Here is a 17,021-nt window from a genome sequence, read left to right on the forward strand (position 1 = left end):
CCTAGGCCAACGTACCACGTTACATTGTGGTCAAGATGTAAATATGGTGCCTAACCCGTTGAAGTCTCCTCCATAAATCTGGTCGGTAGAAATACTCTTCGCGGGGTCCGTCCGGGATTTGAGACCGGGACCTCTCGCACCCAAAGCGAGAAACATACCCCTAGACCAACGGACCACAATATCTTTTACTCAAGAAGTAAATATCGTGCCTAACCCGTTGAAGTCTCCTCCATAAAACTGGTCGGCAAAAACATTCACCGCGGGGTCCGTCCAGGATTTGAACCCGTGACCTCTCAAACCCGACGCGAGAATCATACCCCTAGAAGAATGGACCACGTTATTTTGTGGTCAAGATGTAAATATCGTGCCTAACCCGTTAATAAATCTGGTCGGCAGAAATACGCTTCGCGGGGTCCGTCCGGGATTTGAACCCGGGACTTCTCGAGCCCGAAGCGATAAACATGCCCCTAGACCAACGGACCACGATCCCATGTCCTCAAGATGTAAATATGGTGCATAACCCGTTTAAGTCTCCTCGATAAATCTGGTTGGCATAAATATTCTTCGCGGGGTCCGTCCGGGATTTGAACCCGGGACCTCTCGCACCCAAAGCGAGAATCATACCCCTAGACCAACGGACCACGATACATTGTGGTCAAGATGTAAATATGGTGCCTAACCCGTTGAAGTCTCCTCCATAAATCTGGTCGGCAGAAATACTCTTCGCGGGGTCCGTCCGGGATATGAACATGGGACCTCTCGCACCCTATGCGAGAATCATGCCCCTAGACCAACGAACCACGTTCCCATGTCCTCAAGATGTAAATATGGTGCATAACCCGTTGAAGTCTCCTCCATAAATCTGGTTGGCATAAATAATCTTCGCGGGGTCCGTCCGGGATTTGAACCCGGGACCTCTCGCGCCCGAAGCGAGAATCATACCCCTAGACCAAAGGAACACGGTGTTTCATGCTCAAGATGAAAATATCGTACCTAACCCGTTGAACTTTCCTCCATAAATCTGGTTGGCATAAATATTCTTCGCGGGGTCCGTCCGGGATTTGAACCCGGGACCTCTCGCACCCAAAGCGAGAATCATACCCCTAGACCAACGGACCACGCGACCTTGTTCTGACGATGTAAATATCGTGCATAACCCGTTGAAGTCTCCTCCATAAATCTGGTCGGCAAAAACATTCATCGCGGGTTCCGTCCGGGATTTGCTCCCGGGACCTCTCGCACCCAAAGCGAGAAACATACCCCTAGACCAACGAACCACATTATAACAAGTAAATATTGTGCCTAACCCGTTGAAGTCTCCTCCATAAAACTGGTCGGCAAAAACCTTCATCGCGGGGTTCGTCCGGGATTTGAACCACGGACTTCTCGAGCCCGAAGCGAGAATCATGCCCCTAGACCAACGGACCACGTTAACATGTGCTCAAGATGTAAATATGGTGCATAACCCGTTGAAGTCTCCTCCATAAATCTGGTTGGCATAAATATTCTTCGCGGGGTCCGTCCGGGATTTCAACCCGAGACGTCTCGCACCCTAAGCGAGAATCATACCCCTAGACCAACGGACCACGATACATTGTGGTCAAGATGTAAATATGGTGCCTAACCCGTTGAAGTCTCCTCCATAAAACTGGTCGGCAAAAGCACTCAACGCGGGGTCCGTCTTGGATTTGAACCCGAGACGTCTCGAACCCTAAGCGAGAATCATACCCCTAGACGAATGGACCACGTTATTTTGTGGTCAAGATGTAAATATCGTGCCTAACCCGTTAATAAATCTGGTCGGCAAAAATACTCTTCGCGGGGTCCGTCCGGGATTTGAACCCGGGACCTCTCGCACCCGAAGCGAGAATCATACCCCTAGACCAACGGACCACGCGATCTTGCTCTGACGATGTAAATATCGTGCATAACCCGTTGAAGTCTCCTCCATAAATCTGGTCGGCAAAAACATTCATCGCGGGTTCCGTCCGGGATTTGCTCCCGGGACCTCTCGCACCCAAAGCGAGAAACATACCCCTAGACCAACGGACCACATTATAACAAGTAAATATCGTGCCTAACCCGTTGAAGTCTCCTCCATAAAACTGGTCGGCAAAAACCTTCATCGCGGGGTTCGTCCGGGATTTGACCCCGGGACTTCTCGAGCCCGAAGCGATAATCATGCCCCTAGACCAACAGACCACGTTCCCATGTGCTCAAGATGTAAATATGGTGCATAACCCGTTGAAGTCTCCTCCATAAATTTGGTCGGCAGAAATACTCTTCGCGGGCCCCGTCCGGGATTTGAACCCGGGACCTCTCGCACCCTAAGCGATAATCAAACCCCTAGACGAATGGACCACGTTATTTTGTGGTCAAGGTGTAAATATTGTGCCTAACCTGATGAAGTCTCCTCCATAAAACTGGTCGGCCAAAGCACTCAACGCGGGGTCCGTCTTGGATTTGAACCCGGGGCCTCTCGCACTTAAAGCGAGAATCATACCCATAGACCAACGGACCACGATACATTGTGGTCAAGATGTAAATATGGTGCCTAACCCGTTGAAGTCTCCTCCATAAATCTGGTCGGCAGAAATACTCTTCACGGGGTCCGTCTTGGACTTGAACATGGGACCTCTCGCACCCTATGCGAGAATCATGCCCCTAGACCAACGGACCACGTTCCCATGTCCTCAAGATGTAAATATGGTGCATAACCCGTTGAAGTCTCCTCCATAAAACTGGTCGGCAAAAGCACTCAACGCAGGGTCCGTCTTGGATTTGAACCCGGGGCTTCTCGCACTTAAAGCGAGAATCATACCCATAGACCAACGGACCACGATACATTGTGGTCAAGCTGTAAATATGGTGCCTCACCCGTTGAAGTCTCCTCCATAAATCTGGTCGGCAGAAATACTCTTCGCGGGGTCCGTCCGGGATTTGAACCCGGGACCTCTCACACCCGAAGCGGTAATCATACCCCTAAACCAACGGACCACGCGACCTTGCTCTGACGATGTTAATATCGTGCATAACCCGTTGAAGTCTCCTCCATAAATCTGGTCGGCAAAAACATTCATCGCGGGTTCCGTCCGGGATTTGCTCCCGGGACCTCTCGCACCCAAAGCGAGAAACATACCCCTAGACCAACGGACCACATTATCTTATACTCAAGAAGTAAATATCGTGCCTAAGCCGTTGAAGTCTCCTCCATAAATCTGGTTGGCATAAATATTCTTCGCGGGGTCCGTCCGGGATTTCAACCCGAGACGTCTCGCACACTAAGCGAGAATCATACCCCTAGACGAATGGACCACGTTATTTTGTGGTCAAGATGTAAATATCGTGCCTAACCCGTTAATAAATCTGGTCGGCAAAAATACTCTTCGCGGGGTCCGTCCGGGATTTGAACCCGGGACCTCTCGCACCCGAAGCGAGAATCATACCCCTAGACCAACGGACCACGCGACCTTGCTCTGACGATGTAAATATCGTGCATAACCCGTTGAAGTCTCCTCCATAAATCTGGTCGGCAAAAACATTCATCGCAGGTTCCGTCCGGGATTTGCTCCCGGGACCTCTCGCACCCAAAGCGAGAAACATACCCCTAGACCAACGAACCACATTATAACAAGTAAATATCGTGCCTAACCCGTTGAAGTCTCCTCCATAAAACTGGTCGGCAAAAACTTTCATCGCGGGGTTCGTCCGGGATTTGAACCAGGGACTTCTCGAGCCCGAAGCGAGAATCATGCCACTAGACCAACGGACCACGTTCCCATGTGCTCAAGATGTAAATATGGTGCATAACCCGTTGAAGTCTCCTCCATAAATCTGGTTGGCATAAATATTCTTCGCGGGGTCCGTCCGGGATTTCAACCCGGGACCTCTCGCACCCTATGCGAGAATCATGCCCCTAGACCAACGGACCACGTTCCCATGTCCTCAAGATGTAAATATGGTGCATAACCCGTTGAAGTCTCCTCCATAAATCTGGTTGGCATAAATAATCTTCGCGGGGTCCGTCCGGGATTTGAACCCGGGACCTCTCGAGCCCGAAGCGAGAATCACACCCCTAGACCAAAGGAACACGGTATTTCATGCTCAAGATGAAAATATCGTACCTAACCCGTTGAACTTTCCTCCATAAATCTGGTTGGCATAAATATTCTTCGCGGGGTCCATCCGGGATTTTAACCCGGGACCTCTCGCACCCAAAGCGAGAATAATACCCCTAGACCAACGGACCACATTACATTGTGGTCAAGATGTAAATATGGTGCCTAACACGTTGAAGTCTCGTCCATAAATTTGGTCGGCAGAAATACTCTTCGCGGGCTCCGTCCGCGATTTGAAAACGGGACCTCTCGCACCCTAAGCGATAATCATACCCCTAGACGAATGGACTACTTTATTTTGTGGTCAAGATGTAAATATTGTGCCTAACCTGATGAAGTCTCCTCCATAAAACTGGTCGGCAAAAGCACTCAACGCGGGGTCCGTCTTGGATTTGAACCCGGGGCCTCTCGCACTTAAAGCGAGAATCATACCCATAGACCAACGGACCACGATACATTGTGGTCAAGATGTAAATATGGTGCCTAACCCGTTGAAGTCTCCTCCATAAATCTGGTCGGCAGAAATACTCTTCACGGGGTCCGTCCGGGATTTCAACCCGAGACGTCTCGCACCCTAAGCGATAATCATACCCCTAGACGAATGGACCACGTTATTTTGTGGTCAAGATGTAAATATTGTGCCTAACCTGATGAAGTCTCCTCCATAAAACTGGTCGGCAAAAACACTCATCGCGGGGTCCGTCTTGGATTTGAACCCGGGATCTCTCGCACTTAAAGCGAGAATCATACCCCTAGATCAACGGACCATGTAACTTTGTGCTCAAGATGAAAATATATTGCCAAACCCGTTGAAGTCTCCTCCATAAATCTGGTTGGCAAACACATTTATTCATACGTCACGCTCAAAAGACCATCCGTTTGTGATTTCGAAAGCTACTTGTAAGAATATTCAGAGTGGGTTACTTTCGCGGAATGTTAAAAGGGCTTTAATACATCTATTTGTGGCTTCCAAACAATTATTAGTACTATGACTACATAAATCGACACCTTCATACCATCCAGTATACTTTGTCAGTATAGTTTGTATACGAAGCACAAATGAATCGTATCACTGAAGACACGCAGTCCACTGAGTACGACGTCTTCATGCTATCTACAACAATGGTCCCACTTTCACTCTGCGAGGAAGGCGTATATCAAATACCTCCATTGAAAAATGAACGCCAAGAACCATCGCAGACAAGACTCGAGAATGGTGTTCTTGAACCGTACAGAATAACTTGCCGCATCAATGATGTTGAAGTTAACATGGAAGTCGACACCGGCTCCGCATATTCGCTAATATCTAGTCAAGCCGCTAAAGGAGTACTCGAGTTGGACACGTTGGACAAGCCGAACGTTCAACTGAAGTCATTTTCCGGTCACAAGATTGATGTACTTGGAATAGCCAAGTCAAAGTGTCTTATAACCTTTACGAAGAGATACTCACGGTCATCATATATAACGGCCGAGGACCGACCCTCTGCGGTAGATCATGAATATCATCGTCGCTTCCGATCCTCCAAGAAGGTATTTTTCCACAAGCAAGCACAGTCCACAGCATTTCCAGTCGAGGTCAAACACTCCAAGAAGTCTTGGACAGACACGAGTCCGTTTTCGACCCGAAGCAAAGAGGATGTTTAAAGGGCGTGAAGGTACATCTCTACCGAAGACCTGACGCGAAACCCAGATTCTTCAAGGCAAGAACCATTCCGTATGCGTACAAAGACAAAGTCGAGCAGGAACTTCAAAGGTTAGAGGAAGCCAAAATCATCTCGCCCGAACCCTTTGCGCAGTCGGCGGCTCCCATCGTTCCTATACTGAAGCCTAGCGGCCAGATCAAGATCTGCGGAAATTTCAAGGTCACAGCCAATAAACAGATCGAGACGGAGAAGTATCCACTACCGAGGGCAGAAGATATATTCGCCAAGCTCGCGGGATGTCAAGTATTTACCCGACTTGACATGCGTGATGCGTATAGTCAGCTGGAGCTGGACGATTCTTAGAAAGATCTCGTAGTCATCAACACGACAAAAGGGCTGTTCCAGTACAACTACTTAACGTACGGAATCTCGTCGGCATCAGCTGTTTTTCAGAAACACATCGAGTCTCTGCTACGAAATCAACATGGTGTCACACCATTCCAGGACGACATCCTGCTTGGAGGAATTGACGACAAAGACCATACAACGAAGCTGGACTCTCTACTTCAAGTCATTAAAAATGCCGGTCTGAAGCTGAGATCAGAGAAGTGCCAATTTGCAAAACGGTCCATATACTTCCTTGGCTACCATCTAGATCACGAGGGGCTTCATCCACAAAAGACGAAAATGACTGCCATATCCGAAGCACCCGAGCCGAAGAGCGTGGAAGAACTAAGATCATTTCTTGGTCTTCTAAACTACTACTCTAAGTTTATACCCAATTACTCCACGCATTTAACTCCACTTTATCACCTGCTAGAAAAGGCTACCGAATGGACATGGGGACCTGAACAAAGCCAAGCCTTCAAGAAAGCCAAAGACACGCTGACGAAATCGAACTTACTAGCACATTTCGACCCAAGCAATGAGATCAGACTAGCGTGTGATGTTTCTCCTGTTGGCATCGGCGTAGTTATATCGCACTTAATTGACGGAGAAGAGCGACCCATATCCTTCGCCTCCCGCACACTCTCTGCAGCCGAAAAGAACCATTCCAAGCTGGAAATAGAAGCGTTGTCGCTCGTGACTCGTCTATGGGGTCACGAAATTCCGTGACTACCTACCTAAAGTCTCTAAGGCTGTCATTATTAAGGCTGCTAAACGTTTTGGTATCAATGACACGTTGTGTCTTTGGATCGACTCTATGTTGACTGATCGGGTCGCGACGGCTTCCCTGCTTGGCGAATCGCTACGGGTCACCACCAGCCGGGGCTGCCGCCGGGGGGTGGTTCTTTCACCCCTGCTGTGGTGCCTGGTTGTGGACGAACTCTTGCTGAGGCTAAACAGGGATGGCTGTCGCGGCTTTGGTTACGCTGACGATGTCGCAGTGATAATAACTGGGAAGTTCCCAGGAACCATTTCGGCAGAGATAGGCAAAAACTAAATTTCCGAGCTCGGGCTCTTCTCTTTCACAGTGAGTAGTTCGAGCCGGCACTCGGGCTCTTCTCTATTAGTACAAGAGGGGGAGCCCGCGCTCGCGCTCATTTAAGAGGAAGAGCTAGAGCTCGCGGTCTGCTCGTAATGAAAAGTGCCCTCTCTGAGACCGATAGATTCAGAGTCTGGGAAATTCACATTCAGAAGAAGCATCACGTGATGTTATTCGTGAAGAAAGGCGGGAATCAATTATTTTAAATTTCGCTCTCTTCTCTTTTTTTTTCAGAGGCTTATTTCGCGCTCGCGCTCTTCTCTTTTTTTCAGAGGCGTATTTCGCGCTCGCGCTCTTCTCTTTTATTCTTAGCGGCTGAGCTTGCGCTAACGCTCTACTCTTTCATTCTTAGCGGCTGAGCTTGCGCTAACGCTCTTCTCTTTTATTCTTAGTGGCTGAGCTTGCGCTAACGCTCTTCTCTTTTATTCTTAGTGGCTGAGCTTGCGCTAACGCTCTTCTCTTTTATTCTTAGTGGCTGAGCTTGCGCTAACGCTCTTCTCTTTTATTCTTAGTGGCTGAGCTCGTGCTCGCATTCTTCTCTTTTTTCCCAAAGGATGGAGCCCGCGCTCGCGCTCTTCTCTTTTTTCCCAAAGGATGGAGCCCGCGCTCGCGCTCTTCTCTTTTTTCCCAAAGGATGGAGCCCGCGCTCGCGCTCTTCTCTTTTTTCCCAAAGGATGGAGCCCGCGCTCGCGCTCTTCTCTTTTTTCCCAAAGGATGGAGCCCGCGCTCGCGCTCTTCTCTTTTTTCCCAAAGGATGGAGCCCGCGCTCGCGCTCTTCTCTTTTTTCCCAAAGGATGGAGCCCGCGCTCGCGCTCTTCTCTTTTTTCCCAAAGGATGGAGCCCGCGCTCGCGCTCTTCTCTTTTTTCCCAAAGGATGGAGCCCGCGCTCGCGCTCTTCTCTTTTTTCCCAAAGGATGGAGCCCGCGCTCGCGCTCTTCTCTTTTTTCCCAAAGGATGGAGCCCGCGCTCGCGCTCTTCTCTTTTTTCCCAAAGGATGGAGCCCGCGCTCGCGCTCTTCTCTTTTTTCCCAAAGGATGGAGCCCGCGCTCGCGCTCTTCTCTTTTTTCCCAAAGGATGGAGCCCGCGCTCGCGCTCTTCTCTTTTCTCCCGAAGAGTCGAGCTCGCGCCCAAAAATAGCTTTTGGACTCTTTAGAGCCCAGAGCCCGCCGATCTGCCTATGATGAGGAAATCTCTCATCTCTGTGGAACGCTGGTGTAGTGATGTTGGCCTCACCGTCAATCCTGACAAAACGAGCCTGATTCCTTTCACTCGGAGGAAGGTACAGGACTTGTTCAATGATATTTCTTTCTTTGGGACCATGTTGGTCAAATCAACTGAGGTAAAATACTTTGGTGTTATTCTCGACAGTAAACTAAAATGGAAGTCACATCTTTACCTCAGTATCAGGAAGGCAAAAATGTTATTCTGGAGAGTAAGGGGTACCATAAGCAAGTCTTGGGTCTTAGCTATAAATGTAGGTCCAACTTCGATTTTTAGCGTGATCGAAGTTGGCCGTACCTAGGTAACGATTTGAAATTGTTATGGCATTTTTCTGCGGCCAAAATTTATCATAAATTCACACAACCTTTATTCGAGAAAAATGATTTACGAAATAGAAGCAAGGCGCGCCCTGGCAAGTGGAAAAAAAGAGCAGGGCGCGCCCTGGCAAAATGGATAAACCAAGGCGGGGCGGGGATCTGCCTTTGAAAAAAGCACCGCGGCGACGCCCTGCCCCGCCCTGGCCCGACTACACCACTGATAATCAGGCATATGCTGACGTATGCAGCCGGGGTCTAGTGGCCGAGGGTAGTGCTTTAGTCAGTTCAGGCTGAACTACGCACTGGGCAAAGGCTGGCCTGTGTCAGCATAATTTAATTATTTGACGTCCATCAATGTGGAATAGGTAGCTGTCAGATTGTGCGTTAGGAATACATAAATAATCAAAATTTCACTCTAATCTCTTACAAAAACAAATTGACGAATTCGAACAACGATTTTTTACACAGGAATACATGTAAAGAAATAAATTATGATTCCAGTTTGTAAATGTTTTCAAAATAAAAAATTATATTTCTTAAGCTCTACGTAATAATGGAAAAATTAACGCCGATTTCATTATTTTCCGACCGTTTTAAATTCAAAGTAAAAATGAGTCAACAAATTTAGAACGGACACTGTAGTTTCACATTTTTGTCCTACCGGCGCCTGTAGAAGTGTTCAACCCGAAGCGCACCGGTGTACTAGGATAAAAAAAAGTCGCTTGATGACTTAGGCCTTGGGTATTAGCCTAGCTGATTATTATTAAAGTATTGAGGCTGGACCACGACGTTGGTTTCCACCCTGTATACTTGCTGGGTGTTTACGGACCACTGAGCTTAAAGTTGTGGCCCGCGACCCTCAATCCTAATTCAACGTATTGCAGACCACTGACCAGCACGAACCTAAATTCCAGTTCAAATACGGACGAACTTGTATGTTCTATACACTCTTTTTTTGGGAATTTTGCTGGGCACGTTCATGTTGAGTTTACCCCCCTTAACCCCCCACGGGTGGTTCCAGGTAATGGCCGACTAGCGGGCGGACAAAAAGAGGGGTCGAAAAGACCGCGAAAAAGAGTGTATACATTTTCTATACACATTCCTATTTAAAAGTGCTATTTCAAATAGGCACCGCATTTTGGGTAATTGAATTTAAATAAAATATAGTTTTATTCATAATGTCTTTAATGTCAATTAAGAGTGTCGCATTGCTTCACATTGACGTCCCATTACAATAGGCGTTGTTATCGGTCTTTATTACACCGGGGGGGGGCCTCATTAACATAGCACCCCGTCAACGAATATATTGGTCGCTGTAGCGCGAACAGCGCGTGATCAAAGTTAGCCGTGCTCGGACTCACTCCTACAATCGGGCGAAGAATAAAGTGGGGGAAAAACCGGTCTGGAGTGTTGTGGAAAAAGGTGCTGTAGTTGGGCGGACTCCCACGGCTTGTCTTTTAATGCAGCCATGGCAAGTGGTCGATTTTTTTTACATCTAGGTCGTAACAACCTTAATTTTGAGTGCACTATCAAAGATTCATAAATTCCTTCTACTCTTTCTGAACGTGACCCCGAGGTCACTGTGGATCCCAGTCTTAAATTCTCAACTCATACACGCAAAGTTACTAAACGCGTATGCTCCATAGTGGTTTAAAAAGAGCATTCATAGCCGATTATAGAGTTTGTGCTGCTGCGACTGGATATATAACCGATTTGTTTATGGTTTCTCTTTATACTGCCAAAGATAAGAATTTTCTATGCATAGATCTGGCAGCATTTTTCAACAGGGGGCCAGACAGTCAGAGACGGGTTTATTTAAGCACCTATTGCTGGATTTATTCCAATCGACACAACTTTAAACAATTGCATAATTATCATGCCCTCGGACCCTCCCATTTATCGATTATTAATGGACCCCGCTCTTAGCTACTGATCACTTTGCCTTGCAAAAAGCTCAAAACCAATTCTCTAAATTATCCATTCGTCTAGAGAAACAACTAGCTCCTTCTCGGTTGAATTCAGTTCGAATTCAATCCATTTATATTCGACATCAACTTAATAATTTGTGTACTTTGCTAAAATTCATTTACCATGAGACAGACCTCTCGCTATCTTACTTTTTCTCCTGCAATTCGGGGATTTCGGGTACCACTACCAGTGTTCTCAAAACCCAGGGGCAAAATTTCGACTAAACTGAACTATTTTCCCTATAGCGTGATCAACGACAGGAAGGAGTTATTTGGATGAAAGAACTTAATGTTACAGTTAACAAAGTTCCTAGAATTGTTTTTGGGAGAGCTGGAGAAGCTTTGTAGAAGTGGGAAAAAACAGAAAAGCTGAAACATAATAACCTGTGACTTCTTGAGTGGTCCTTAACCAAGAATGTATTTATTTCTACTCAGGGAGAATGAATATGTCGAGATTATTTTTAGCGTTTCTCCAATTCCAGCCGTTGGGGCCCCCGGGCCCGGTATGCTCCTCCGCTTTAATAAAATCAAATAATACTGCAATCTCATTGGTTCTAAAAATTACGTTTTTTGACGCGATTAACGCTGCTGCGAGGACGCAAAAAATAAGACCGCCTCCTTCCCCCCCCCCTCCCCTCCTTAGCGTGACGCGGTTAGGGCGAGGGTTAGGGCCTCCACGTGTCCGTCGATAGTCTCGACTAGAGGTGTGCAAATACCATTTTTTGGGGATCGAATCAAATATCAAGGCACGCCAAATGCCAAATCGAATATTTATAACGTCAAATAATTTGGTCGAATATTTTTAGAACAAAATTTTAAGCCAGTTAACTGATCAAATACCAAATAGTATTTTGAATACCAAATAATTCAACGTATTTGGTTTTGAAATAACCAAATAGTTTGCATATTTGCTTAGATGAAAGCCCAGTGTGTAAGGAGTACGAAGGTATTTTTTTAGTAACCGCAAATGAGAATTAGTTAAGTTAACGCGTTTTGAAAACCGTCAATTTCAATGCATTTTCGACAATAGTTTAATGTGAGTTCTATACTTTTTCTCCCGAGATAGAGCAGGACACGTGATATCAAACTTTATGTTTGGTGTGTACTAAGGAGTAATACTGAAAATTAAATTTGTAGTGGTAGTGTAGACTATACTTAACTCTTACAAATAAGGGATTTGGGAGGGAACTGAATATGTTAATGATATGTACCTCAAAGAACGGGATTTTTTAACAATGCTAAAAGTTTTAATCGCAATTTATTGTTTAAAAAGATATGATCAATGTAAAATTGTTACTTGCCAGCAATTTTTACAACGGGAAATACGACATATTTCGAGATTTGTTTGTTTATTTGATGACGTAGGACTGATGAGGAGGACGATTCTTTAAATGTCTAGATGATGACGAAAAAGGAAAAGGCTGAAATGCAGAACAGTACCAACTTTTAAGGGTTGGGAATTTTTATTGTATTTCAACGCATTTTAGGTTTTTTTTTTAACCCACTATGACTTCTGTGTGATGTTGACTTATACAACGTCGAATGTACTCTAAGTATTGGCGCCTAACGGCGCCGCGCACTCACTTCGCTCGAGCGCTGGGGGCGCGCAGCGCCTCCCCAACCCCATACTAAAAAAAGCTATGGGCCAACTATAACGCAACCTAGAGGACAGCACCAAGCCTGACGCATCAAGTATCGTAAACCCGAAAACAATAAACAAAACCAAAAAAAAATCAAAAGTACCTATTGTTAAAAATAGCCCAAAGGACTTCGTTAACACGTGTGAAAAATTACAATTTCAAAGCATTTGCGAGGGTACGAAAAGTTCTTATCGACTGAATTTCAACTTGTGCAATCGAAAACAGAATATTGGCGACTGACGGCGCCACCCCAACCCCATTCTTGCTATCACGATGGGCCGTCTATAACGCGACCTAGAGGACAGTACCTAGTATAGCCATAACGCATCAAGTATTGTCCAAATACGCGGAAAAGTAAAATAGTTAATTGATGTTCAATTCTTCACATTGGCCCAAATCATTAATTGATATTCAATTAGTATAGTACCAAAATGAAATTTTGTTTTCATGTGTCCTACTCTATCTCGGGGTAGAACAGCGAGTTAAATCTCAGGATAATACCCGTGAAAATTGAAAAATCCCATTCCCGATAACTTTTAATTTATATGTTCGCGGATAATAATTAATACACCATTAAATTCAGCGTAAAAAATGCTACCAATAAATCGAATAAAAAACGAAAAATAATAGGGGGGGCTATTCTTCACATTGGCCTTCATTTTACTTGCAAGCCAATAGTAAAGTACTAAACCAAATGTATAATTTATATTTTATTTTATTTTATTTAAATTTAAACTATAATACTAAACTTTTTCAAAGAAAACGTTTACAAACAAAATTTAACACATTTTTAAAGTGTAACTACCCCAGGTCCAAGTCAGCTAGCGACTTTTATTCTTTAGTAACTACTAACTACAATTAAAATCAAAGGATCTGCTATATTTTGCATGCTTTGCAAACACTTTATTAAAATCTCAACACCGAAAAATCCAAAATGTTACTTACTTCAACCTTTCTCCCAGTTATTAGTTTTGTTTTGAACTTGGTTTACGTTTTAGTTTTAATTTGCTATTCTAGAAAATTCCATAACAAAGAACACGCGTATAATCTAGCCAATAGGCGCTAGAATAAACAGCTTCGGCCTTTCGCTAAGAAGTTTTAATACACATGGTATGAATAATGGACGTGCAAGTTACTCTTTACATGGTCCTTGCCGCTGTGCCAGAAATAAGCACTAGTTCGGAAATTTCACAGCGTTCTCCTCTGATGGCCTTGAAACTCAACAAATTAGAAAAAGACCCGCGGTTATTCGACCAGTTTGTAAACTATTTGAAAATACCAAATACTTTTTTCATATCTTTTCGAATATTCGACTATTTGATCAAGAAAAACGAATATTCGCGAACTTTCCCAGGAGCTATTCGATTCGACGTATCGAATATTCGATTTGGTATTCGTTCGAATTATTTGGTCTAACCAAATATTTTGCACACCCCTAGTCTCGACATATTCATTAATTTTCCCTGAGCAGTGCCGTAACTAGCTTTTTATGCGCCCGGTGCGAGCTTCTACAACTGCGCCCTTAAAAAAATTGTTTAAGAGGGGGTTTACATACGTAGCGTCGAACCATTCGAAGTCGCACGGTTACCATGGATTAAATAACGTTATTTAATCCATGCTGCAGCACACGGTCAGTTGTCTTGACGGTGACCACTCTTACACAATCGTCTGCGCCAGGATGTATCTCCGGTATTCTGCCCAGCTTTCATTTGGTCGGAGGAAGATCTTTGTTCTTAAGTAGGACGAGATCGTTGACATGTAAGCTTCGTTTGAATGAAAGCCATTTAGGGCGTTGTTATAATCGGGTGAGGTATTCATTGTTCCATCTACGCCAAAAGCGCGGAAGGAGTTGTTGTCCCAACTTCCATCGTGTGAGATGGTTTGTTTAAGTAGTCGTTAGGTCTGGTTCTGGAATTGCAGTCAAGGCGTCACCAAACAGGAAATGTCCGGGTGTTAAAGCCACAAGGCTGTCGGGATCAGTTGATAATGCTACAATTCAGGCACGCTTCAACTTGGCATAGTAAGGTATTCATCTCTTCGAACGTCAAAGCAGTCAGTCCCACGATTCGCCTTAGATGAGACCTCCAAAGGTTGGCGCGCTGGGTGGATTAAAATTCCAGCGAATACCTTCATTCGATGTCGACCGTGAAATTGCACCGCGACTACTCCGTGTTGTCTTGAACTTTAGAAAAACCTTAAGTTGTCGATTTGCACCGTGGAAGTTAGGACCCACAATCGCTATAAATGTTGGAGCTCTATCCTCTTCGACCTGTGAATCGTCTCAAGGCAGCTATTAAGGCATCTGCAGTCATGTCGCTGACAATTTCAAAGTGAATCGCTCGGGTTACAAAACAAACCAAGAGAGCTACGTACGCCTTGAAATGGTCGGCGTAGTCCACACCGCATCGTAAGAACGCTCTAGCTGGGTTGACGCGTGCTGCTGGTAAATCTGCCATTTTTTGCTGGAGGATGGTCGCTTTCTGTCGGACTCATGGCACGGAACGTCGAATATGAAATCTGACCGCATCTCGAATGCCGAATACCCAGAAGCGTCGCTGAATGACTGATATAAGCAGCTGCGACCGGCATGTAAATGCCTTAAATGTTCATGGACAAGTATCAGATCTGTTAATTTGTTTATTCGTGGTAAGATCATCGGATGGAGTCGATCGGTATTCAGTTTTGCTCTTCGAATCCGATCTCCAACTTGAAGTAATTCATCTGGATCAAGAAATGCATTTAATGACTGTAATTTACTTTTTGACAGAATTGGTGAAGATGTCTTTAACATCTTATTTCTTCACTGAAATTTTGTTGTTGAACAGTCTTTACTCAATATTTGAGTGCGGAATCAATTTCGGTTGCAGATAACGGACCAGTTGTCCTGTTAGGTTTGGACGTTCGAGTGTTTTTCAGGAATCGATGGATGTACGCCGTAAATCGAAGTAACACGGACAATGATGAGTAATTATCAAGTAAGGACGCATCTACCTTACCCAGCGTAGAAAGTGCAGGAATAGGTCGAGCATCGAGTAGGCACTCTTCAGTTTCGTCTGGAATGACTTGATGGTGGGATTCCGTAGCTTAATTGTGGGATTCAACGGCGGGCATACCCCTAGAGGCGCAATCAGCTGGGTTGTGTTCACCTTTGACATGATGCCATTGTAGTCCAGTTACCGAACCTTGGATCTCTGATACTCGGTTAGTGATAAACGTCTTCCAACGTTGTGGTGGTGAAGCAAGCCATCCAAAGACCGTCATCGAGTCTGTCCAACAGTAAGTTTCTAAGGTGGTTTTATTAAGTGCGTCATGGATTGTCTTGACTAGACGAATGAGAAGCATGGCGCCACAAAGTTCGAGCTTCGGTAATGACACTTGTTTCAGGGGTGCTACTTTGGTTTTTGCTGCGATCAAATGCGTTTGTACTTTACCATCCTGATTTCTGATCCGTAAGTATACTGACGCAGCGTTAGCCTTCTCGGACGCATCGCAGAAACCTTGGAGGCTGAATTATTGAGCTCGCTGTTGCGAGATGTGACGCTGGATGTTTAATCGTTTGATCGCTTTCAGGTCTATCTGAAACGCCTTCCAATTCTGGTTAACACCTTCATGGAGATGATCGTCCCAATCCAACTTGAGTTTCCATAAACCTTGAAGTAAGAGTTTCGTTTTGATGATTATCGGGTCTAAGAGTCCCATCGGATCCAAGATCTTAGCTACTTCAGAAAGAATGACTCGTTTACTTATCGGCTCTGGTCATCAAATCATCGACATAGAAGTCTTCAGTTAGAGCCAGTGCTGCTTTAGGATATTGTTGTTGAACGTCTATCGCTAGTTGCTTGAGCGTTCGTGTCGCAAGGAACGGAGCAGACGCAGTACCATAGTAACTTGTAGTAATTGCGTTTTAAATGTTTCCATTTATTTCTAATTTGTTGGCAATCCTTATTTTTAAACCCTAATTTTTCAACTATTTTTCGATATTTTTAAAAATGTCTGCATTATTCTGCCTTTTCCCTTCTAAAATACTTAGCAGCTTTTTTTCATGAATAACATTAATCAAAGCTTTAATTTCCGAATCGGTAAATCGTTTGCGGAGGATTTTTTAGGGAAAAACCTCTACGAAAGGATTCGACAGCGTCTTTATGGCGATTTCGGGTCGCTCCAATTAAAAAAATCTACCTCATGCTGTCGCACCTTTCTACCAAAAATGTAGCGATACGTTCTGTCGAATTTTTGCGTTTACATGACGAACCAAAAAAAGATCGCTCTGTTTGTCGCGTAAAGTGCGAGCATGTAAACGCGGTCTAAGTATAGGTCCGGGTCTGGTCATTTCGACGGCCCTCCAGGGTCTGCACCCGTGCCTGGTCACCGCTGGCACCGCCCTAGTTACCGCAATGTCCCTGATTATAAATAAATACATTCTTGCCATAACTAATTAAATAAATTATCTTTGATTGAATTAACTAATTGACTTGAAAGTTGTGGAAACTATCTATTGAAAAGATGTTTAGAATCTCCTGGGAGGCTAATTTCGGTTTTATTAAACCTTCATTACCTTGAACTGTAAATTTTAGTTGACAAAAAAGATGGAGGGTATAATTCCATTAGTGCAGCTCCCTATAAATATTT

The 17,021-nt window shown here is 44.9% G+C and overlaps 4 non-coding genes across 4 annotated transcripts; all 4 read right to left on the reverse strand.

Moving 5' to 3' along the window:
* Nucleotides 1-569: 569 nt before the first annotated feature.
* On the reverse strand, nt 570-641 carry TRNAP-UGG (transfer RNA proline (anticodon UGG)). The gene has a single exon. It is a non-coding gene; the product is annotated as a tRNA-Pro (tRNA).
* A 405-nt stretch (nt 642-1,046) lies between these two features.
* Nucleotides 1,047-1,118, reverse strand: TRNAP-UGG (transfer RNA proline (anticodon UGG)). The gene has a single exon. It is a non-coding gene; the product is annotated as a tRNA-Pro (tRNA).
* A 703-nt stretch (nt 1,119-1,821) lies between these two features.
* Nucleotides 1,822-1,893, reverse strand: TRNAP-CGG (transfer RNA proline (anticodon CGG)). Its single transcript has one exon. It is a non-coding gene; the product is annotated as a tRNA-Pro (tRNA).
* A 1,498-nt stretch (nt 1,894-3,391) lies between these two features.
* TRNAP-CGG (transfer RNA proline (anticodon CGG)) lies at nt 3,392-3,463 on the reverse strand. The gene has a single exon. It is a non-coding gene; the product is annotated as a tRNA-Pro (tRNA).
* Between the last annotated feature and the right edge of the window lie 13,558 nt (nt 3,464-17,021).

Source organism: Leiobunum rupestre, chromosome 10 (genome assembly GCF_980474605.1).
Source record: "Leiobunum rupestre chromosome 10, qqLeiRupe1.1.hap1, whole genome shotgun sequence".
Lineage (NCBI taxonomy): Eukaryota > Metazoa > Arthropoda > Arachnida > Opiliones > Sclerosomatidae > Leiobunum > Leiobunum rupestre.